General features: G+C 37.2%; 1 protein-coding gene across 1 annotated transcript in view; it reads right to left on the bottom strand.

The window, feature by feature from the left end:
* Nucleotides 1-25,135, bottom strand: part of PLPPR5 (phospholipid phosphatase related 5) — an 89,188-nt gene that overhangs the window by 62,739 nt on the left and 1,314 nt on the right. The window lies entirely within an intron of this gene.

Genomic DNA, 25,135 nt, shown 5'->3' on the forward strand with positions numbered 1-25,135 from the left:
AAATATATCAAATCATTACACTGTACACATTAAACTTGCACAATGTTACACATCGATTATATCTCAATAAAGCTGAGGAAAAAAGGTTTTAAAAAACTAACATGGCGTTTACTAATTTTTAGAGACTATTCTAAGTGCTTTGCAAATATTTACCAAATTAATCTTTAAAATAACCCTATGTGGTAGGTATTATTATTAAAATCCACTTACAGAAGAAGAAAATGAAGCCTAGATAAAGCAAACTGCCTAGAGTTGGGCATAGGGTGAGGAACCAGTGTCTGAGCCTAAGGCAGCCCATCTCTCAAATCCGTGCCATTACCTTTACTTGTTACTAGTGGTGGTTAAGATGGTGGGCGTGTGGCGACCAGGAGGCCAAACATCCCTAGAAGAGGATAGTTAGTGAAGCAGTGGTCAAAAGGCAGCTTAGATAAAAGGATATGAGGCCAAGAACTGGATTTGTTTCTTTGCGTTAGATTTACAGACTTTCAAAGATTCCCTTTAAAATGCAGACAGCAGGGGAGAAGACACACGTGAAGCTGCCAACCCAGCCACTGGCTGGAATAAGCTTATTCAGTCACTTTTAATTTGGAAAACGACAGAAAAGGTACAGGTCTATTTTGAGAGTATTCTATGGGCAATGGTTCTTGGCTGTGGTCTCCAGACATGCAGCACCTGCAGCACCTGAAAGCTTGACGGAAATGAGAATTCTCAGGTCTTGTGCCAGACCTACTGACTTAGAAACTCTGGGTGTGGGATCCAGCCATCTGTGTTTTAATAAGCCCCCAAGCTCTCTACAGGATATTTCAAGAGGTCTACATTTTAAATTTGTCAGAGATATTTTAAAAGGGGTTTCTAGATATTTATTTGAACAAATAATTATTAATTAATTGTACTGCGCAAAGAGCTAGCAGAGGCATTGTAGTGAAGGGTGGGATTATATGAAGGACAGGTTAAATGAAACCTAAAATAAAAAGACATCCAATGTTCTCACTTTCTAGATGTTTTAAGTGAGACTTGGAGAGATAAAGTGTCCTGACAAGCTACTCGATGCTCAGCACCCTAGCAGGTCATGTCGTCCTCAGGCGCAGAGTCTAATGCACGTCTCTCTATGGCTGAAATGCAAGAGACCATCAAAGAAACTTACGACTTACTTGCCAATACAGACACATATACAAATAATACCAGTGAATGAATAAGAAAGGGTTGAGATAAGGAGTAAGGGCTGACTGAAGACTGAGTATGCAAGTGACCTAACATGATGTTCCTTTCTGCAATGCTCTTGTAAAAAGGGGTCCAGTCTTCTTCAACTCCATCTAAACACTGTGGTCACTATGAACTCTCCAGGTCCTGAGGACTAGAGAGCACAGGATGGAGCAGCACTACCGGGAATGTCTGTTCCAAACACTGAGAAGACAAACTTGTCTCTGCAGGTACAGTGAGTGTGAACTCTAGACCTGACGGCATGGCATTGAGTCTTGGCTTTAACTCTCATTAGCTGATTGACCTTAGATAAGTCACATAACTTCTCTTTGCCTCAGTCTTCATCTATAAAATAAAGATAATAAAATAATGCCATCATGGGCTGTTGTAAGGATTAAATGAGTTAACGATTATAAAATTCTTAGAAGAGTAGCAGTACAGAGTAAGCACCATGCATATTTTAGCCATTATTGGATGACCTTGAAGGTTCTCTCCAAATCTGTGATGGGTTAGTGCTTGTGGTAAGGGAATCTGGGATGTCCGGAGTAGGATAATTATCGGGGGATAGGATAATTTGATAGGTTGAGATAATGTGAAAGTCCTGCCACTAATCTTGGAGTGCATGTGTATGTGTGTGTGAGTGAGTGGCGGAAGCAGCATGAGGATACAGAAAAAGGAAGTATGGGCTGCCTAACGACAAAGCGGATTTACAAGCACTGGGCATTCTTATTTTTCTTTCTTTTTTCTTTTTTTTGAATGATGAGAAGCTTGTGAAACCATTTAAAAACTTCCCTAATTAAAAGAAATGCTGCTAACTTTACTTAAACTTTACTTGATATTCATACTTTGCCCTATCATTCATATAAATGTAGTGAATATAAGCTATAAGAAAAGTGATAAGAGCATTGTAATACAACCTCATTTTGCATACTTGTAGGTTTTTTTAAAATTTTAAATCATAAGGTCAAATTCCCATATTCATAAATCTACTGCAGGCCAGTACTGTTATAATGTATCTGTTATTCCTCAAAAGAGCTAACTCAATAATTAATAAAAATAAATAATAAAAGCATATTGGTTATTATCTTGCTTCCCAGCTCTTCCTAAATGAATGCTTGAATTATTTCCCCCTGTTTTTTTGTCAAAAATAAAAAAGCAACATGATAGAATTTAAATACTCTTTGGGACTTTGAAATAATGGATTTTTTTTAGAAATGAGCCTTTGAAGCACAAGCAATAATTAAATGTCCCTATGTCAGTGCTTTTTAAACTATGTTCAGCAAGATAAGTGTTGTTGGGTTCTTTTTTTTTTTTTTTTGAGGCAGGAAAATTCTTGCTTTTAAAAAAAATCAGCTGAAAGTTACAAACTGTAACCCCTCCTGGAGATTCACAATGTATTTTAGCACATCGAAAGTCATGATTTCCAGCTGCCCCATGACAGCATTATTTTACTGTCTTCATCTTATACATGAAGACACTAAGGCGCAGAGATAGTCTATAATTTATCTAAGGTCATTGAGCTAATAAGTCATATAAGCAGGACTCGACTCCATGCAGTCCAGTTCTAGAGTTCATCTTGACATCACGACACTTTATTATTTTGCTTTATATTAGGAAGAAAGTTTGGCAGTTAAAAGCTTTCTTGTCTGAACTTTTGCATTTAAGAGTGAAATTTCCTCCCAATTAGCTTTCCTGCATGGCCAAAAGCATGACAATCTGTTAAAGAAAACTGTTCACTTTACTGCCCTATGTTTCCTAAACTTATTTGATCTTAGAAATCTATGTTCTAGGGACAGTCCTGAATATCCAGTAGAGCTTGTATCTCAGAAAGTCCAGGGAAAATAAGTAAAAGCAAAAGTCATCTTTTTTTAGAGGAGAGAAATTTACTTTTAGGAAGAATTAGCTAGTATAGCTATTTATGGTAATTGGATAAAAGAACTAAGGCTCTTCAGAAAGAAAAAGTGAAGTTGAGAAAGGCTAACTGAATAAAGTGATGACAAACTCATTCACTTCTCGGGTTATTAGGAAGAAAAGAGAAGAATGTTTAAAACAAAGGAGAACAAGTACTAACTCACACAATGAGAGAGAAAAATATTACTCTGAAAAGTGACACAGATGGGAAATAAAAAGGTATTTAAGTAGCGTTTTGGGATGTATCTGTACAGCAGACAGTGGCTGGGGAAAGACAGTGGGTTTACCTGACCTTTCCAATCTGTGGCTAAGAAAGACTAGCATTCCTTTCCTCTGGTACGGAAGAGCCAGACTCTCCTCACTGGACTTCCTTGGCGTGTCTGCTGGCAACTGAATCTCCAGAGAATAATCATGAGACCTGGGCCAGTGTGGTAGCATGGTAGCTCTCCATTATTGTCTCATAGTAGACAGTAATTCTGCCTCTTTTTCTTTCCTATATTTTTTCTAGTTCAGAAAACCTATGTTGCTGTATGGTTGAGATTTCTTCTGTACCGAATATGTTCTGTTGTACAACAAGCCTGTATTATTAGTGATCACCTTCAAGTGCCCTACTCGCATTAAGGGAATATGCATTCAATAGACTAAATCTGTGATACTCTGGGTAACACTCTCCTTTTCATGAAAATACGCTTTTGATGTGACAGCTCTGCCTGAGAAAGCAGAAATAGTATTCCTTGCAATTTCAAATCCATCATACAGATCTTTCCCTCGAGGCCATCTTCTTCCGGTTTTCTTGGCTTTCATTTCTCTCATCTTTAAACAGACTGCCAGGACAAATGTCTTTTAAGGCCATTCATTTTTCCTTAAAAAAAAAAAAAACAAAAAAAAAACTAGACATTTGAAGGACTTTATTTTTAAAACACTTCCACAGGAAGAGTAAATGTTGATTACGTAGGAAATTCTTATACTTTACCAAGCCATTAAAAATGTTTGATGAGTACGTACCAAAAAAAACATGATTGAAACCCAAAAATAAATGAATGAGATGTGTCTTGGAATCTAAACTCATTTTGCAGTCTGGTCTCATTTATATTTGGTATAAAGGCAACTTTCCAGCTCACAGTGTATTAGGAAAAGGTATAATTTTAATTTAAATGTGAAACCCTAACAATTCTGACTTGGTGAATTAATTAAGCAAGCCAACTTAAGCGTTTCCAATAAATAATGAGAATTACACTTTAGAAAACAGATAGTTTATTATCCCAAATGTCTTTAATTTAAGCATACTGATATATGTTTATTTATTATATAAATTAATAAGTATATTCCCTTTGTTGTCATTTTAAAAAGTGACATATACCAATTACCATGGACCATCTACTGTTCTAGACACTTTACATATACTCATTTGATTTGGTCCTCACACCCACCCTAACAGGTAGGTATCACTAACCCTTTTTATAGACAAGAAAACTGAGGCACTGAGAGGTTAGGTAATTTTCCCAAGATCTCACAACTTGTTAATGGCAGACCTTTTTAACACTGGCAGAGTGATTCCAATTCTAATATTACATTCATCATCGAAGATTTTTACAGGAATGGAGTCAAAGCACTTTATAAAATATGTATTAACTGACTATCATTCAGTGTCATACTTGACATTATGATATTTTATTATTTAGCTTTATTTTAGGAAGAAAAGCCTAGCAATGAAAGCTCCTTTACCTGAACTTCTGCACTTATGAATATGATTTCCCCCACTTAGTTTTTTGGCATAAAGCACAAATATAAGAATCTGTTCTTTAAAAAAAAAAAAGCTAGATAAGTAAGGCTTATAGGTAAGATCCTCCAATAAACAGTTACTTTTATTCAAACAGTCGAGACACAGTCTGTATGGGTGTGCAGAGTGCAGGGGGGCTGGAAATATTAATTTCCACAATGCCTCTCAGTCTTCCACATCTTATTTTGAGAATCAGCTTGTTACTCCAAAATGTCATTTTTGAAGTATTGATGATGGGGCACTTTGGTGGGAGGTTCAATTAATATTAACAGGAAGTTCATTTTAAAAAAATAACACTTTATAAAAAGTTGTAGGTTCATATTATTTCTCAAAAGAATAATGATTAAATGTTTATTTGTAAAAGTTAAGTAGAATAGTAGAAGCCCATAGAACTGAGGTGAAAGACTTTCTATTGATTCGAATATCAAGGGAGAAAGATAAGTATGACATTGAAGTCCACTATCCCTCCCATATCTAACTTACTGAGTTCCTGTGCTATTTTCCCACCACCACTCCCTATTCGATTCAGATTAAGTTTTACATGTATTTGAACATACATGTAAAAAAATTGCCCTGAGATAAGAATCCTTAACTTTTCCACTTGGAAGGAATTCAATCTTATCTCATCCTTCAGAAAACTTGTTCAAGTGTCCAAACCATGCATAATCTTAGATTCTGTTTCTCTATTGAGTCCTACTGTGGGCTGTCAAAATATTGGGAATCATCATATCTCAGCAGATAGCAAGAGTGTTGCCGAAGACACAAAATGCCAGCTCTAAGCCCTCTGGCACCAAGGTCCATAACTTTGAGCAGCAATATCCAATAAAGGGTTTAGAGGTTTTCCTCTGTTCTGTTCTATTTCATTCAGAAACAAAGTGAGTCTTTCTGCTCCTTTTCTTGCAGGGAATAGTTCCTGTTAATAGTGCTGGTTCCTTCTCATGTTGACCCCGGGGGTGCTGGGCCCCCTATGATCTCCCCACTGGGCCCATCACTGTTGCAGAGTGATGACAACGCTTCAGAAGGTAGAACAAGCTCCCAGTGTGCAGAGTACAGTACTAACTGCTGTGCTAAAACACAAGCACTGCTCCAGATTCTCTGGCTTCTGCTTTTCGCTTAGGCTCTTGGGAGGCGTCGGGCCTCTCCAGACACTGAGTGTGAGGAGAGTCCTCTCAAGGGCATGAGAGAAGAGGGCCCTCGTTTAGTAGTCTCTCTTACCAAGCTCCCCTTGGTGCTATAGCACATTTCAAAATCAGAATTTTCTGACCTATTGTTTATTATATTTCGCAACTGGTAGCCCTTTTGAGAATTCTGAAATTTAGTACCAAAAAGCAAATTTGCAACAAATAATTGAAATCCTATGAACATTTGAATCCTGTGAATATAAAACTCAATGAATACAGGAGTCCAATGAATATAGGACTGAAATACTTGGGAAAACATTCCTCCAAAAAGCAACAGAAAACAATTTTACTTAATGAGCAATTCTGAGCACAGTTTCCTGGCCAGCAATTTTAGATGCCTATTAAAAATCTCAATCAAGTTTTCTTTCAAAATCTTAATTATAATCTCCCCATATGAACTTAAGCAAAATAGTATTGAAATGAACCTGTTATGTGCATTGCTGATCATTTTGAAGGTTTATTTAATAAATGTATTTATAATTCGTAACAGCATCAGAATATTCAAGTGGATTAAAATTCTTCAGATCCTGAAATAAAATTAAAACCCTATTTAATAAACATTGATTTAACCCAAACTCATATGTAGAAACACTGTTGTTTGCATAATCAATGTTAACCATCCTGCTTCCTCAAGAGCCTTGATTTTGTTCAGTTATCATCATTCTCTTATCCTTGGCCTCAAAGGATGGAAAATTTGTCAAGTCCTGATGACCCTATCTGTGACAAACTTAAGCCTGGGTAGATGATGAAATTCTATTCAAGGAATAATGAGGAATAATAATGATTTCTGCTAGGTATGAATGCTTTAAAATAGGGCTTCTCGCATTTAAAAAGAAACTCACAGAAGAAATCTTCTGTTAGACATCATTATATTTGCACGTGATTCCTAGGGTGGCCATTGTGCAATCATGAGAGGAGCCAGCCAAGAGCAGAGCAGGCACGCAGTATAGCAAAGCAGAAAGAGAAGAGAAACCCAGACCTTTTGACCCGTTGTTCAGATACTGAATTAGGCATTTCTGAGCCATGCTAATTTGGTATTTTCTATTACATAATATAATGCATTGTCATTATTGTTTAAATGTTTAAGTCAGAGTTTTCTGTTATTTATCGATGAAAGCAATCGAATTAATACAAAGAATAAGGCTTTGAACTTGTGAAGTACTATGGAGGATAAAACAATATACACGTAAGTACAAATAACTACAACATCATGTTGCTCAACGTAGGAGTTGAAACTAGTAAAGGGACATCAACTTGGTTATGGCGGGGTACGGAGTGAGAAAGACAATCCATGAAAGTTGATATTTCTTACATGGCACATGGCTCGAAAGGATAGGGCTATGTTTTACCACAAGCAAAATTAAACAGAGTGCAGAGTGGGGAGTAAGACTGAGAAAGAAAACAGGAAAAGAGCTTTATTGGTAGGGTGACCATATACATAATTTATCATCCAAACTACTACACTTCTGAGTGTGAAATGGGAGCTTAGTAATATTGATATCAAGACAACAGGAATAAACTGGGACTGACCCAGGCAAACCAGGACATACAGTTACCACAATTATAGGGCAAAAGGAGAACATAAATAAAGTCTCAGAGGACGGAAAGTATAGAATATCCTTGAAAAACAGAACATGGCCCCATCTGTCTAGAATGTAGACTAGCTATGGAGGCCCAATGGGCAATAATCTTGAGACCTCGATGTAAATGCCTTGAAAACCAAGTGAGAAGTTGGGACTTAATTTCATTTGCTGTGGAAGGCTATGAAATTTGGGGGCAGGGGAGTGGTGTGATTACATTATGCTTTAGGAAAATCAATCTGGAAGCAGGGGAGATAAGCAAGAGGGACGAAAAGCCAGGTAAGTAGCTATTGCACTAATCTTTTCCAGGTAATGAGCCAGGCTTACAGCAGTGGGAAAGCAGAGGGGTACGTGCAAATAATGAGCAGAAGGAAATAGAAAGAGGAGCAAACAAAGGACATAGAGCAGGAGTGTCAGAAAGATGGAAAAAAATGATCCAGGAAACCATGAGAGGAAAGAATTTCAAGAGAGAAGCAGGTGGTCCTCAATCCACTGCCTTCAGTGTTGCAAAGAAATCAGAGAAATTAATGTCGAAGCAGAACGGGTTGGTGGTGACCTTTAAGAAAGGCTCTGACAGTGACAAAAGCAGAAAACTTCTTCATATTGTCTTTGCCTTTCAGAAAACCTTGTTAGTTGAATCAATGGATTCAATTCCACAAACACTCTAATCTTAAGTGACCCAAGAGTGGGTTGGACTTAAATAATGAAAACAATTCAGTAAAGAGTAGAAAGAGGGACTCTGATATGGATCAGTGTTTCATTCTTAGCTCTGTTTTGCCTATCCCTCTTCACAAAGCCAAAGTCGCTAGAATATCCTTCTTTCTTACTTATCTCCTAACTTTAAGCTCAGCCCTCTCTGATCTCTGAAGACACTGACCTTAGGCAAGAGAGATTTACACAGGTAAATTCTGTGATTCAGTATTAGGTCTCTGTTGCTAATTCAGGTTAAACAGTCTGCCTTATATTTGATAGCGAGATTTATACACTGTAATCCTTAAATGCAATTTCCATTTTGTACCTGATTTCTGATAGCTGATCCCTGTTCCCATGTCTCTGCTTTGGTCATCTATTTAGCACCCCATCCCTCTAACAATGAGATTATTGGTTCCCGTCTGTCTTCCAGGCACTGGAGTTCTTCTGCTGAACCCTGTATGGTGGCTAAGGCCCTATTCTCTTACTTAGTGACAGATTTTCCTAACATCCATTAGCTCTTAGACTCCTGGGAGCTGTGTTACGCCCAATACCAGGTCATTCTGCTGCTCCCTACCGGTCTCCCTGATGCACACTTTCTCAGAACACCTGTCCTCTGTCATTTTTCCTTCCACAGCCCATGTTATGCTGCAGGACAAGATGCCCAGAGTGCCTTTGGAGGGGTCTACCCTTCTGTGTCCATTTCTTAATTGTTTCCATGCCCCAGCTCTTCCTGAATTAATTGATTCTATTGGGTTGTAAAGTGGGTCTCTGCTCTACCTGTCCTGAAACATGGTCATGAGTTTTTGTATCCAATCTCATCATTGCAAAAGGCATCCAGGCAAGTGGTAACACTTATAAATTGAAACCAGAGGAAAACAGATTCTGCTTTGCCCACCTCTATGAATTTCTAAGCATTTACTTAGCATGCACATCTGATTGATTTCCTGAGGAAGAAGTATAAACTTAAATATGAGAGCTTTTAGAAAACTTTTCATTATGTTTCTTTATTATAGTGTCTTGGTTTTTAATAGATAAAATGCTCTAACAAACAACAGAGCATGCATTTGTGGATGGATTAAATAAATACACATGAAACTCCAGCGTGGTGGATGAGTATTTTAGGGAGATATAGGAAAAATGAAAAGAGGCTTGGCGTGGTGATTCACAAACTGAACACCTGCCACCTGAGTGAATGGTGTTAGCTATGACAAACAAATGTAGGATTTGGCTAGGACACTTGTGTATCTGACACCACAGCCAGGTGCTTTGGTGGCAATGTTTCATCACCCACACACATTCATATGCAGACAATCTCTGTGGCTCAGAATTCATGCCTTTGCCAATACTTTAAAATATTAAAAAATCATTATTCATATCACGTATCCAATCACAGGACAGCCTCCTCTTTTATGATACTATGAGAATCCACAAAACTTCACATTTCCATTTTTATCACACCTACTTATCTGGGATCCTACATTCATTGAGAATAATTTGGGGAAATCAGAATTGACAAAAGAAGATATGAAGACATTGTTAAATACAAATAAAGCTGAGATAATGCTGTGGGAAGGAACTAACACCCAAGTTTTCTTTCATCTCCATCCTATTTAATGTTCTTATTGGTCTAGCCGTTTTCTCCTAATTCTAAACATCCATAAGACATAAATTCTTCTGGTTGTTTATTTCAACTCAATATCGTCTAGATTCACAATTGAATATGAAGGTGAATATGTTTATATCATTTGATTTACTTCATCTTACTTTATTATAAGTACAACATTTTCAAATGGCGTCTCAGCAATTTGATGTTCATGCGGAATTTTTATCCTGTCCTCTAAACCTCCTCCCCTCCATCAAAGATGGTTCATCGTTGCATTTGGACATGTTTCAATTACGCAGAAATTATTGTTCTCCTCACTTGTTCCTTCTTCTCTCCTTGTACAGACTCCCTTTATGTAATCAAATGGACTAAGTGAAAGAAGCATGCTCCTTCTTTTCAAAACTTTTCCTAGACTCCCTGAACACGTGCCTTGTATTTCATTGGAAGGTGGGAAAAGATGGGTTTTGGAGCCAGGAAGACCTTCTGGTTTCAAATTACTTAACTTCATGCAAGTTATTTAACATTTTGGGGTGCTCAGTTTCTTCTTTTGCAAAATGGTGATAATACAAAATGATAAAACTGTCGTGAAAATTAAATTACTCCCCCCTCGAATTAACACGTTCAAAAACACTAGCTTCTATACAATGAGCACTTACGACAAGAAAACAGAATCAATGAGGTCAAGTAATCAGCCCCATATTACACTAATTAGTAGTAAATCCAAGATCCACACCCAGGTATGTCTCATTCTAAATTTACCTCAATAAATATCACTTCTCTCTACTTCCAAGCAAATCCAAACACACCCGCTGCTCATGGGAGTCTCCTGTCACTGAGTACCTAAAATGCCGTGTCCTCAGAGAAGCCATCTCTATAGCCTGAGTTCACATTGATTGTGTTCTTCACTGGCTACCACAGCATCTCACCTGATATTCATTAAAACAGCAACTGAGTACCTGCCAAGTCCCAGGCAGTCTCCTCGTACTGGGATGAGTTTTCAAAATGCAAGGGTTATTCCTGCATGAGTCTGGATCCCTGACCGGAATGCGAACTTCCGACGTCAGCAGAGCTCTTCTCACATATCTTCATACCAGTTGCCCTTTCTTCACTCACCACAAAGAACTTCACAAACAAAGGTTTAAAACAACAGGGACAGGTTCTAATCTAAGTTCTGCCACTGTTTCGGTTGCAAGACTGAGCAGATCTAATTTTTCCGAGCCTGGGTTTTATCATCTCTAAAGTGATTATAATATCCATGCCACGTGGTTGTTGTGAGCCATGCTGTGAATGATAGAGCTTTACACAAATGCAAGGGGTCATGTTGTTAATGCCTGATGCCACAGTATTATTTAACATATGAATGTTCATCAGATCACTTCTGCACTAGCAGCTGTAAGGTCAGAAGTTGGGTTCCACATCAAGGCTTTCTTAATTCTATTACTTCATATCTGTTGTTTAAACTCTGCTCATAATCAATTTCTGAGCGCCTGACTGCTGCCTGCTGGGAAGTGTTTCTGGTCTCAGCTGCTGGTGATCCCGATGTGGGCTGCCAAGCTCCAGTGCCCTAGACTGTGCATCTTGGGTGCACCATCATTTCACCACCCTCCTTTGGCCCCTCTGTCCTTGCTGATTCTGCCAGACTGCCCTGCTCTGCCCTACTTCTCAGCGTCCCAGTTCCACGCTGTCATCTCTTCAGTGACCCTGGCTCAGCACTGATCTCTGATGGCCAAGTGACCCTCTAGTAGGTTGCCTGCCAAAAGCCTGCCTGCCCACAATCCAAGCTGCCATCCTTGCCTTGGCCTTCTTGGTCTTAAATGTACCACCAGCTCCCCCAGTCGCTGCAATCAAACCCATGACAGGTGCCAGGGCTGCTTTAGATTCCTTTTCTTTGGGGAAAACAAAAAACTAAATTGTGTGATCTGTCTGAATCCCCCACTTCTTTTTCCCAAGGCCCAGCTTTCCAAGCTGGTTAACTTATATATTGCCTAAGTTTTGATTGTTTTAGCTCCTTATGATTTCTTCTTGCCATGCCATTAACCTGACTGCTTTTACATGCTTCCATTGCAGTCTATAATGTGTTTCTTCTTTCAAATCCTTTTAAGTTCTCCCTTCTACATGAATGAGGCCAAGACACTAGCACATTCACATCATAAAATTTATGCAAATCCAATTAATCCAATCAAAGCTTGTTTGTGTAAAAGCCTGTCTTATGTACTCTTTAAAGTCATTTTCCATGAATGGAAATTGTAATTAGATGACTAAATTTAGAAAGATAGAGCATCTTGCAAGAAAACCAAGCACATTTAATCCTTAATACTATAAACTGGAAAATCTGAGTTTCACCTCCCAAAACTAGTACTGTTCTATTTCACATACATTTTAACCCACATTTTCTGAAAGAACTGTAATATCATGTCCCTAAATTTCTAGAGCAACATATAAATGCACATATTTCCCTTTAATTTCCAACTTATAACGAGGAGATTGAAGATACTTATTACACAGGTGATCACACCTGTTATGCAACTTAGAATGCAACTCAGGATGACCTAATTATAGAAGCAAAACACAGCAACAGTAACAAAAATATCTTTGCCAATTTAAATTTTAATTATGCATACCAACATGAACTTTCGTAACTATACAAATATTGAACTTTTAGCATTGTTCACATTGCAAATAATGATTTAAAATCATGTAGTATGTGTGTCACTGGAGTTAACTTCTTAGTGATTATCTAGTAAAAGTTGATCTCACAGTGATAGTTTTATTTTAAAACTGTAAGTACTCTGGAACACACTTAGCAGCAGAGACCCATGTGATGAATATTGCCTTAGATTTCTTAAACTGCTAAACAATATTCTAACGTTCTTCCTTTAGTTTACTAAATTAAAATCCTTCACAGGAATAGAAGATTTCTTTGTAAGACAAGATTTAGATGTTCCATTTTGCAGATAGAGGGAGTAAGACTAAGAGGTTAGAATGTGTATCACAGGTTTACCTCTTCAAGTGGATGGGAGAATTTTGCGTTAATTCTCTGAGTATCATTGTAACGTATTTTTTGCTAAACAGCCTTATGTTTTGAACCTAACTACTTCTGTGCTATAAATTTTCACATTTCAGACATTCTTGGAGTTCCTTCAACCTATGAAATTTTCTCCAGCTTATATGACTTTACATGCTCCTTGCTTGGAACACCTCACTCCCTTGCTTAGCTAACATCACCACCTCTCAGAAATCTTCTATTTCATCATTCCTTCATCTTTCTTCCTCGCCCCACACGCATTGCCATTTATGTGCATCTCTACCAGGATTAGTATATTTGAGTTCTTTGAGGATAGAAATCCTTTCTTCCATCTTCAAATATGCAGAACCCATTACACACACAAAGCCTTTTCCAGGGAGGACTCAGGAAATGTATTTTAATGAATACATGAAGGAGTGAATTACTGAATACCAGATACTTGTGCTTTAATGTAATTGCTAATAGGCTATTTCATTTGCACCCATTTGATAAGGTGAGGTGCTAATTTGCACTTGTTTGATATTTTACAATAATTGGGAAATCCTGAATTTCAATGGAAAGTATCCATAAACAGTAAAATCCTGATTTCATGTTCTCAGTTCCTCCCAAAGTTAATTGAAGTTGTAAGTGATTAGCCTGCCCAAGCAGCACTGAATCTTTCTTTACTCATTAATGTCATTCTCTAAAGTGCCACTAATTTTTATCACTCTCTGAGGGAAAGAAACTCTTCTCAAAAACAATTCCAGGTATTGAGTCAAATGTTTCAACTCTTAATCTATGATTACTAATGAAAATGTACAAAGTATGATTCAGAAACCCTGAACGACAATAAAATCATGACTCATCTCATTTAGAAACACTGCCTGCTCTCTGAATCCTACATCAGAACATCAAAAAAAAAAAGTTTTCTAATTTACCATATATACAAATTTCTGATGCAAAATGTATTGGTGGTTTAATTTACAAAATAGAAAGAAAGATGATATGCTCTTTAAATCAACCAATTTGTTGTTTTGGAAAAAATGGAAAAACAAGTTTTGAAATATAGAAAAATATCACACTTGGTGAAGAAAGAGTATATACTACAAATATGCTTAAGTAGTGGCAATTTAAAGTTATAAAAATATGCTATAAACAATTAAAGACATGGGGAACTGAATTAGTAGTTACAGAAGAAAAATATGATGATTTTAAAGAATTTTAAAATAAAATGAGAGGCATTTGAAATACTCTCCATTTGAAGTGAAATTTATTTTGAACTACATTTTATCTAACTTTGATTAAATTTAAACAATTATATGGGTGTATATGGGGAAACTATTTGAAATCAAGGATAACCTGGAAATAATGCAAAACATTGAAGACTTTGGTTTTTGAAAAAAATTTGGACTTTATAATCTAAGTATCTATGAATGGGTAGTGCACCTAAATATATTTTATCATGAAAAATAGCATGTACTCAAATGCTTAGGAAATTAATAATAATCTTAAAGAAAAAAGAGTACCCAAAATCATGTCAATTTCTGCTTCTCTAATTCTGTTCTTTTAAAATATACAAATAGTTACTTATATCTACCATTTGAAAAGCATTATATTAGGCACTACGAGATGAGCAAGAGGCAAAGATACATGAGCCATATTTCCTAGTCTATAGGAATTTATAATCTTTTGAAGGCCAGAATATTTGTATGTAATTAACTAAATGCATAACTATGTAGTATACTACATTGTACATGCTACATACAATTAGAAGCATTTTAATAATAACCTGATTCCAAGATGGCAAATCCAATTAGAAGAGGTCGCCTAGAGTTTTGTCTTAAGAAGCCTATATCAATCACAGTGAAAACAACAACAACAACACCACAATCTCTAGCAATGTCTGTTGTGATCATGGGAGGGGGACACTGTCCATCATTGTGCAATGTTTTTGCCTGCTTGAAAAAAATTTAACGTACTCCCTTTATAGATGAGACAATTGACCACAAGGTGGCTTTATACTGACCCCAGAGCTAATGCATTAAGGCTAATGCATTAATGCATGTAAAATTCCTGCTCTGCTTGCCAGGGGTAAAAGTACACCCGAAATACATCACTGAGTGCTGGTGCTACATCTTAAAAACATAGGCCATGAAGTCAGATGTGTGCAGCTAGCATGGTAGCATGGACTCGAATCCATGCCATGAAAGATGAAGACTGTAGGTCTCAAGAAAGGAAGAATTGGAGAACTGAACAAGAGCTTCGAACATTAGGAAACATCCTCCACATGGCTTCAAAAGGTGAGACAGGCCAGTGAGCAGAAGATTCAGAAAGATAGACCTTACTTCAGTGTAAGGTCGAGGGTCCTGATAGTGAGACTTGTCTCATACCCAGAAAGGGCTGCCTGGGAAGCCATGAATCAGAGCAAGGAGGAAAGCTTAGGTCACCTGCTTATCAAGCCAGTGAGTCATTGTTCCTTTATTTATTTTAATTTCGGATAATCACGAAACCTGCATATACAAAATTTATTACCAATCATCTGCATTAACTGTTTCCACAAAACAGTACACAGTATAGCACAGTTTCTTTTATTTCATCTTGCTTTCTCTCCAGCTCCTCACCCCACATCTGCAACTACCCTTCTCTTTTATGGAGACTGCATAAGATCAGAGGAAAAGACTATTATTCAAAAAAGAAGTTTACAGGAAATATAGATCACTGTTGACTAGCAGCTTCAAGGAAAGAGTTATGAAAGGGGTGGAATTGGAGGGGCCTAAATTAAAGCGTGGGAAGTGTTTAAAGCATAGATAGAAAGAGCAGGGAGAATAAGATAAAGCACAGCAGAGCAGAGAACTGCTTTCCCAAGTCTCTGTTGTCTCCCAGGAAATGGCACCACAGGATTGGATCAAGAGTTTTTGCTGTCATTTTAAAAGTATTTTTAAGTTCCTTCAAAAAAGAGAGAGAGAGAGAGAGAGAGAGAGAGAGAAAAGATTTCAATATATAAATGTCTACAGTTTCTTTTAAATATATTTATACCTCTGAATGGTTTTTTCATGTCTCTAACTAGTTGCCAAACCTTAAAGAAATGATTGTGCCTTGGGTGCAGCAGATATGCAGATATGTTAGTTAGATATAGTGTTATGATTATATTATGTTAAAATCACACTATAAGAATTTGCAATCTGCACATCAAAAATGAGTAGGATATTGTTATGATCACTTGTAGAGAGTTTCTTATGCAGTTTTACTTTTTACCTGAAAAGATTTGATGTTAGGGACGTAAAAGAAGGCATAACAGAACCAAATGATTTGGGAATTAAATGCTCTCTTTGCTTATCTGCTACTACCTGTTCACTGTCACAAATTAAGTGTTAATTGTAAATATAACATTCAGTAAAATCTTTCCAGTTAACAGTATAAAGTCATAAGAAAAAAACTCTCAGAATCACATACTCCATCTCTCTCTCCCAGCCAATGCTGCTATGCAGAGAGATTCATTGCAGGTGGTCTTAAGCCCCCCAGGAGATGGTAAAGATTCAGTAATGGGAACAAAGACCATCCCTGTATTAAAAGCACATCAGAGTCATTCTGCCAAGGGGCCCTGGGCTAGGTGCTTAATCTTTCTGTGCCTCAGTGTCTCCATCTATAAATTGAGATAACAATAGTGCCTATCTCCAGTGCTGTTTTGAGGATTAAATTAATTAACACCTAAAAAGCACTTACAACAATGCCTGGCATTACCAAGTGCCCATATATGTTAACTTTTTGTGTAATTCCTATTAGTAGCATGGCCTTGGGCAAGTCACTTATTCTCTCTGGCCATTCATTTGACAATTAAGAAGTAAACTAAATGATCTCTGAGGCTTCTTTCATGACTAAAAAGTTCCAGCTACAAAGAAGCGTGTTCTCTCTCATACTGGATTCACAAATCTTTTCTGAAAATGTAATGGCAGAAGGGGCCTGACAGCGTGGCTTGAATAAAGTGTCTACTGGATTCCTATATCTGTATTCTAGACTTAACCCAGGAAAAATGAAAAGGGTACCCCAAGTAATCATGTGATGAGGAACCAGAGAGAAGGGGAACAAAGGTCTCTTTGTAAAAGACCAAGAGGGTTGTCACGTAGTTTTGACTAAGTCTCTTCATTCATTTTAGTAACTGAGAAAACCCAAGGCAGCAAAGGCACATGCAAAGGAAGAGGTCACTGTCACCCACCCAAAGATATTGTTTTGTTCTTTAATTGGAAATGTCATTTTAAATTACAAGATGAGACCCCAGGTGTGCTATTCCATCCAAGAATGCTCAATTTTGGTGTCTGTGAGAACATGGCATTCTGCTTTGATGAGATCTCTGAAATTATAAGCTGCTTCTCAGCGTGAAAAGTGCTTCTGTGCACCCCAGTGTGAGAAAAAGCTAAATCTGAAATCTCTATAAAAAATCTTGATAGAAAAGTACAGTTTCTGCTGGCACTACAGAAAGCACCCTTACAAAAGTGGGGGGGGAAGTCATTGCACTAAAAACACAATACACAATTTACTCGGCATAGAGGTTCTGGTTCTATCAGCACAAATCCTGCCTCCCTTAGAGAGAAAATGGTCCAAGTTATTTTGGAATGCATAGACATGTCAGGACTACATTTGTATTTCACTGCCCTATGATTTCATAAGCTTTTTATTTCCTGATACTGCTTTGAAAGATTTGGAGAAGGGGGAGGTTGCTTTAATCTTAGTTTTGGGATTTGGAGCAAGTCAAGTAACCTCTTTCATTATTATTTTCAAGGTATGCTACATATGGAAGGTGTTCAGCAAATACTTGCTCAAAGAGAGAAGGAATGAGAAAGGGAGCGGGGGAGGAAGTCCCAGGTAGTCACGATCCTTTTATCAGAAAGATCCGCTCCAAAGAGGCTGCTACGAGTCTTTACTATCCACACATTAACAACTGATTTAATTAGGATTGTGGATATAAAAAATGATTTTTAATTGGTGAAAGTAGTGACTTTTAATTAGCATGATGAATACTAAAAATGGACTCTTTATTGTGAAATTAAAGATTTTCAAGCTAGGCGGATAGACTAGAATAGTTTGGAGATATTTTCCACCCTGAATTAACAAGGTTTAAGTCTTCAGTGAGACCTGTAACTTAAATCCCAATGCTTTGTTCTTAAGGGCCTTAGGGTCCAGCCATCGGTTTAGGATGGTTTCTGCTTGAAGCGTGTCAGCCTGAGGACAAAGAATCCCAAGGGACTGTGCCAGACCTCTCATGCAGGATTTCATTCACCCAAAACTAAACTTACAGAACAGGGTACATGGACTATTTTCTCTATTTTAATGAATGATTATTAAGTAACTATACGCTCAGCAGATTTTGGTCATTATAACCTCATCATGTTATCTACCAAAAATAACCAGAATTGGGTATGACAAAATTGGCTTGAATTAGATTATAACAGGCTGACTTTGAGATGCTTGAGTCTAGTGAGCATCTCAAAGTCAGAAAACAGGAATAAAAATAAATATAAACCACAACATAAGGTTATTTTAAAGCCGTAATTTGTGAGAAGTGAAGAAATCATAAAAGACAATGCCGTTACTTCTTTGGAGTGTGGGGGCAAGAGATCTGCTCAGAGGAGTTGAAGCTAAGTCTGGAAGGATGGAGTGGAATGTTCCAAAAGTTGGTATTTTGTGGGGAAGAGACGAGGGAAGTATTACAGAGGTTAGAAGCAAGGGAGATAAAAATGTATTCATACAAAAAATTACAAATTTATTATACACCAAAATATATACATACGTACTATACACACACATTTTCACTCATGCATGTTCTCTCGGTGAGAAATGTCCACCAAAAGACTGTCTTTAGAGTTTTAAATGCACCAGGTCTAGAAAAAAATCTCTGATTTTGTTTTTACAAAAAAAAAAAAAGGTGACTTTACTGACAGTGATTCTCAAAGTACATCTGTCATAACATTACTAAAAAAATAACCAGCCTGCTGAGTGAAAACTGGCATTCTCAGAAATAGTTTAAATAATACTGAATATAGAATTTCATTTCACATAATTTAAAATATCTTCCATCAGAATGATATTCCTTACGATTTTCCAGTCTGTTAGAAGGATCCTCCTAACTCCAGGTTAAGATCATAACACTCACATCAGAACTTGCCTTCTCGACCTGTATGATGGAAATGTCGAACTGGAAAAATCAAGTTTGAGTTCTATTTGTTATTCCACTGGCCTTAGGAACTAATGAAGTTTTGTCTCTGAACACAGACTTTAAATTTCCTTTTCATGTCTGATTGTAATCGAGGCTGTACATCAATAAGCACATGGATACTGTAAAGAGCACACTGATATGCAATCAATATGCTTTAACTCTCCCTCGTCTTCTAGGAATGCCACCATTTATGCTATGAATCAAATTAGTGGGCAACCGCCTGTAGCCAGCAGAGCACTGGACTTGAAGTAATAGGTTCAGATCCTCCATGTGTCATTTACCAACTGGAGCAAATTGCTTAAGCTCTCTAAATGTGTTACCACATGTATTTTCTGAGAGGGTGAATGTGAACAGTAAATGGTTCACCTCATTCATTCAACAGAAATGATTAGGCACACCTGATGTCCTTTTGCTATGCACAATCGATAAATATTATTGGCATTTATGCTAGAAGAGCAGCTATTATTCATTGAGTACTTAATGCATGCTTACATTTAATTCTTATCAGGCTTCATGTTAAGTATCATTCTCTCAATCTTAAAGACAAGAAAACTGAAGCTTAGGGATATAATTTCATGCATTTTGTTTGAACTCTTGAAAGGCAGTGAATAGGCCTATTTGTTACACAAGTCCAAGCAATATCATTGTACCTAGTGTATAATAGATGAATTTTCATCATTCAAAACTTTTACAAATAATGTCTTTTAGGCACGGTGCAAATTTAAGGATTAATCTGATATAATCCGTACTCAACAGATGGTTATCAACATTGATCCCTGAAACAGTCTTTCTTTCAAATTACATAAATAAATGGAATGATTCTTTATAATAATCTTGACGATACTCAGAGCTGATTGAAATATTTTGAAAAACAGCATTGATTATTGGAGTAATACTCTGTAATAATTAGTTGGGAGACTATTTCATACTGTTGGCTTTTTATGGTATTTATTTTTGCTATTCATTCTACAGGAAACTCATAAAAAAGTATAAAAGTCTTATTCATTTTTCCACTCCACAGAGTAAGTGTATTAGACTGGCAAAGCCATCCTACAAAGCAGTCATAACCATCAACAACCAGGTGGCTACCTAACCCGTATATTCTGCTCACATTATGTTTTCCTCATATGTATGAAGCGATTTATTATCTCCAAAGTGCCTGCTCTTCCTTTTGATTCTCACAGTAGCTCAGAAAGGTAGGAAGGAATAAGTCAACATTTTTTCAGATAAGGTAACTGGCTCAGAGAAGCCACAGGGATAATGCGCAATGGGGGATGGAGGGGAGGGAGAGACAGGGAGAGGACAGGGGAGAAAGGGAGGGGAGGAGAAGAGGCAGAAGGATGGGAGCGAGAGGGAAAAGGAGAAGGAGGAAAAGCTAGCTGGGTTTTCAGAGTCCTGGGCCTTTGCTCTCCCCTCTGCATCACCATCTCCTTATCAGTGTTCAAAGGGAAGGGGATGAATGGAAAAAGACAAAAAGGAGAGAGGGAAAGAGGGAGGAAAAAAAGGGAGGGAGAATATGAATCAATAAATATGAATGAGACTATCTAAGTAAAGCAAGATCCTAAGATGCTTATGGAGGGGTTTAAACAGATCTATATACCCTCAAAGGGTAGTTTCTGACTGTTAGGGGACCTTGAACATCTCTGACAACGTAATTAAGCCCTGGAGGCTCTTACTAGGAAAGTGCATATGTGCATACATGCAGCGTTTGATACACAATTTCAATGTGTTCACTGCTCCCCCAAATCTAGCTCTAGGTCCCATTTTAAGAAACATGCCCTTCTACTCGAAGCCCGCTCCGCTGTCCGTGCACTACAGTTGCAGATCTAGACCCAGAGGGTGGTTCCACATAAACACAGGTGGCCACACACCATATCGGTGTGCGTGTGCTACAGAGATAGGAAATGTGGCTTCAGAACAGAAATTTCTTTGAATCCCTTCTGCTGCCACCCACCTCTCCACAACATTTCAAGCTTAATCGGAAAAACATAATTTCCTACACCACACATTGAAATCATTATCTACAGTGGAACACAAAGCTTCCCATCAAACCAGAAACACTGAAATTGAGAATAAAATTCTTGAGAAAAATTTGACTCTTCTAATGTTGAATCATTATGACTAAAAATCTTTAAAGATTCATTAATATGTTAGGATAAAGGTATAGAACAAAAGAACTAAGTGTACAGGCTTTGACAACTCTGGCACTATCACTGTGGGACTCTGAATTGGTCATCTAATCTTTCTTACATCCAGTTGCCTTCATAGGTTTATTGTGAAAATTAATTGTATTAGTGGATTTTAAATCTTTAATACAAGTCTGACATATAGTCTCACTAAACATCATATATCTCATTTATAAAATGGGCTTAATGGTAGTACCTGTGTAGTATCATTTAAGTAGTACTTTAAAGAAAGTACTACCATGGTGAGCATTAAATGAAGTAATGCATTTAGTGCACCTAATACGGTGTCAAGTGTGTAGGAAATATTAGCTAGTGTTAGCCCACTTGAAGAAATGGAGATCTTGAAGGTAGGAATCACTGACTTGATTCCAAGAACGGAGTTATGATTTTTACTATTCTTGCTATTCGGACTCCCCAATTTTTGTGGCTGATAATATTTTATCAGCCCTAGAATCCACCAACAAACAAAAGGATGTCGCTGGGCATGTAGGCATAAAGAATCGGAGACGTCCCTAACACTCAAACCTGTTCCTCTTGGTGCCGGTTTCTCGGTTTTGGCTCTACCAAGATAGAAGATCTAGTTCCTTCTCTTTCAGATCATCTGTATTGCTTAGAGATATAGGGTACAATAGCTGCTAGTGGCCACTGTGTCCAAATTTGGGGAGCAGAAACTATTGCCATCGCCAGTTCTTTAACTCAGTGGAAACCAAGATCACTAATTAAATTTATATCTCTAAATTCTGTACGTGGCGCTTTGGCAAATGCTATACAGATCAAACCAAATAAATCTGTTTTCGAAGAGTTTGTAAACCATGTCATCTTTGTAAATGAGCCCAAATTACAGGTGTTTTCGGAAAATATGATTAAAATAATACTATTTAACAGTGCAAAATAGACTTGGGTTTAAAGAGTTTAAAATTACCTCATACAGACATTTTAATAATGAAACAGCCCTACAAACTGTCTAAAATGTCCTAAAACACCACCCATCACATAATGTCCCTACATTACTCAATTTCCCACAAATTGAGAAAAACTCTCAGCCTGGCATTACGGGACTCATTAATGAGACCCTAGTCTTCCTCCTCAACAGTGTGCCCGCTGTGTTGCCTGACACACCAGTGAACAAGGAACAAGACAAACCAACCGCTGTTTCGAGTACAGCCTACATTTTTTTGTGACCAAGTGGTTGTTCATGTAGCTGCTTCTGTGATGTTCTGACTCAAATTTTATTTCAGCCTCTCATTCAAGTCACATCTCAAATGCCACCATTTTCTTCATGAAGCTTTTCCTTACCCCTCCAAATAAAAATAACTTCATCCTCTTCTGAACCATCAGAGGTCCTTGTGTTATGTACATACATATATATTTATGTAAGGATATATGTACATGTAACACTTTTATTATGATGATTTATACTATGACCTTTGCCGTGTTATAATTTCCCAAATTAGGCTGTAAACTCCTTAGGATCAGTGAGCACGGTTTACATCTGAAGTTTCCTTTATAACCACTGCTCTGCCTTATATGGTGCTTGCAACGCAGGAATTCAATAGACATTTACTAAATTACTATTTTATTGATAATGATATAGTGATCTCTTATGGAGTATCAACTATAAGCCAAGGATGACGTTTATATATCTAATTTAATATTCAAAATCCTGTGACAGGAAATTGAGGCTTAACAAGCTTAAATAAGTTGTTCAAGGTTACCCAGCAAGCAGAGTTCCCAACTGTTAGCATAGCAACAGCAGGAAGTACTTTGGATCTGAATCCAAATTTGTTAGACTCCAAACCTGGGCCCTGAGTCAACACTATGTAAAAGTGATAAAATTGAAAAAATATGTTGCTTTTAACTTTGAGATAAATAAATTTAAAAAGTATGAAAGGAAACCAAAAATTATAGTGAGGAGAGCTGCTTTCAAAATGAATCTAAAGCATTAGAAATGAGTTTCAAAGGTTAAAAATATATAGACTATGAAGAACCTTTATCACTACAGTCCAAAAAATATGAGATGGAGAATGAGACTGTTTGAGGCATGTACTGAAAAGAATGATTTATGAGTAAACTAAATTTGCATATTGTAAAGGAAAAGGAAAAGGCTTGGGAGTTTGACAGAGTAGGATTAAAATTCTGGGTATAACATTTTTAGCTCTGGTCCTTGGACAAGTTACTTAATCTTTGTAAGTCTCAGTTTTCTCAAATGGTAGGTGACAATAACAATAATTGCTTCCAGAGATGGTGCAAATATTGGATGGGTGAAATTATATAACTCAAAAAATGACAGGCACTACTAGCATTATTATCAATAATAGTACTTCCATGCAACGTGACTGTGCTAAGCCAGTGTTCTTGAAAGGAATGGAAAGGCAGAGCTGCCATTACTGTTCCCAACTTTTCACACTGTGAGTATACTATCCAAAGAGCAAAGGGAAAGCACAAACCAGCAGCACAGCTATCCTTCAAAACCTAACACTTCCTTCTCTGCAGATTGACTCTCAAATTCTTCCTCTGGTACTTGAAGCACTGAAAGTCAAAACATGTAAATGAAGTTGGATCTTGCCTTGATGCCTGCCCACCAGCCATCTCTGGTCTTCCCTTCAGAGGATTCATTCTCAGGAAGTACTAGAAGTAGCATGACATCTGGCACCTGTCTCTGGCCTACAAACACCGCACCCACCATTTTTGTTTTCAGGTGTTTGTAGTTTATTATCTGACCCTCAATGTCCTCCATGTTAATTGGAGAGACTATCTCCTGGAGGGGTTGCTCTGACAACACGTGGCTATGACAACTCAGTGCTCTCTACAGAGTAGGCACCCAGGAATGACTCATTCCCTTTCCCCTGCTTAGTTCCCCCTAAGTGGAGAATAACCAAAATCTTTGGGCCAATATGTTAATGTCTCAACCTGCCACCATAGATGAATGGTTAGGATCTGAAAAGTGCATCTCATTTAAAGAAAACACAGAATGGTAATTACCAAGGGACAGGTTACAGACATTATTGATTATGGTTGTAACCAAACCATTGTCCTGAAAATGTCAGGCTTTTTTCCTATAAATAAATAAATAAATAAATAAATAAATAAATAAATAAATAAATAAATAAATTAGATAGATAGATAGATAGATAGATAGATAGATAGATAGATAGATAGATAAATAAATAAATAGATTAGATAGATAGATAGATAAATAGATAAATAGATAAATAAATAAATAAATAAATAAATAAGTAAGTAAGTAAATAAAGTCCTTGAAAAATCTCTGAACTATTTAGTTTCCAGAAAACATGTGCCTGGAAGCTAAATATCTGCAGAAAGCAAAAAGGGCCTCAAGAAAAACCAATTTTTTCTCTCCCAGCTTTTCAAGTGAAGGCGAGAGAACACAAACAAATAGGTAGCTGGATTTGGGGTTTCTGACACATTTCAGCACATTACCATTAAAACAAAACAAAACATTTTCTGGTGCAAGGTCTAACACCTCTCAAACCGGTATGCCACAGCTGACTTTGAAGTCAACTATCACAGTACCCGTGATAAACAAAGTTACTTTGAAGTTAGCAAGAAGTTACCCGGTTTGTTCCTAGAATTCCATTATACATGTTAGGTGCTTTTCATTATTTTGTAAATTATTAAATTATTTCCCCGAAAATCAAAGAAAACATGAATAGCCAAACCTAGCAGAGACGACAGATGTTCTTAACATTTCATTACTGTGATTTACATGTTCAGCCACTGAAAATAACACTTCCTTTTCACTTTCCTCTTCAGTTTTTAATTTCC

This window comes from Pteropus medius, unplaced genomic scaffold (genome assembly GCF_902729225.1).
Source record: "Pteropus medius unplaced genomic scaffold, Ma_sr-lr_union100, whole genome shotgun sequence".
Taxonomy (NCBI): Eukaryota; Metazoa; Chordata; class Mammalia; order Chiroptera; family Pteropodidae; genus Pteropus; species Pteropus medius.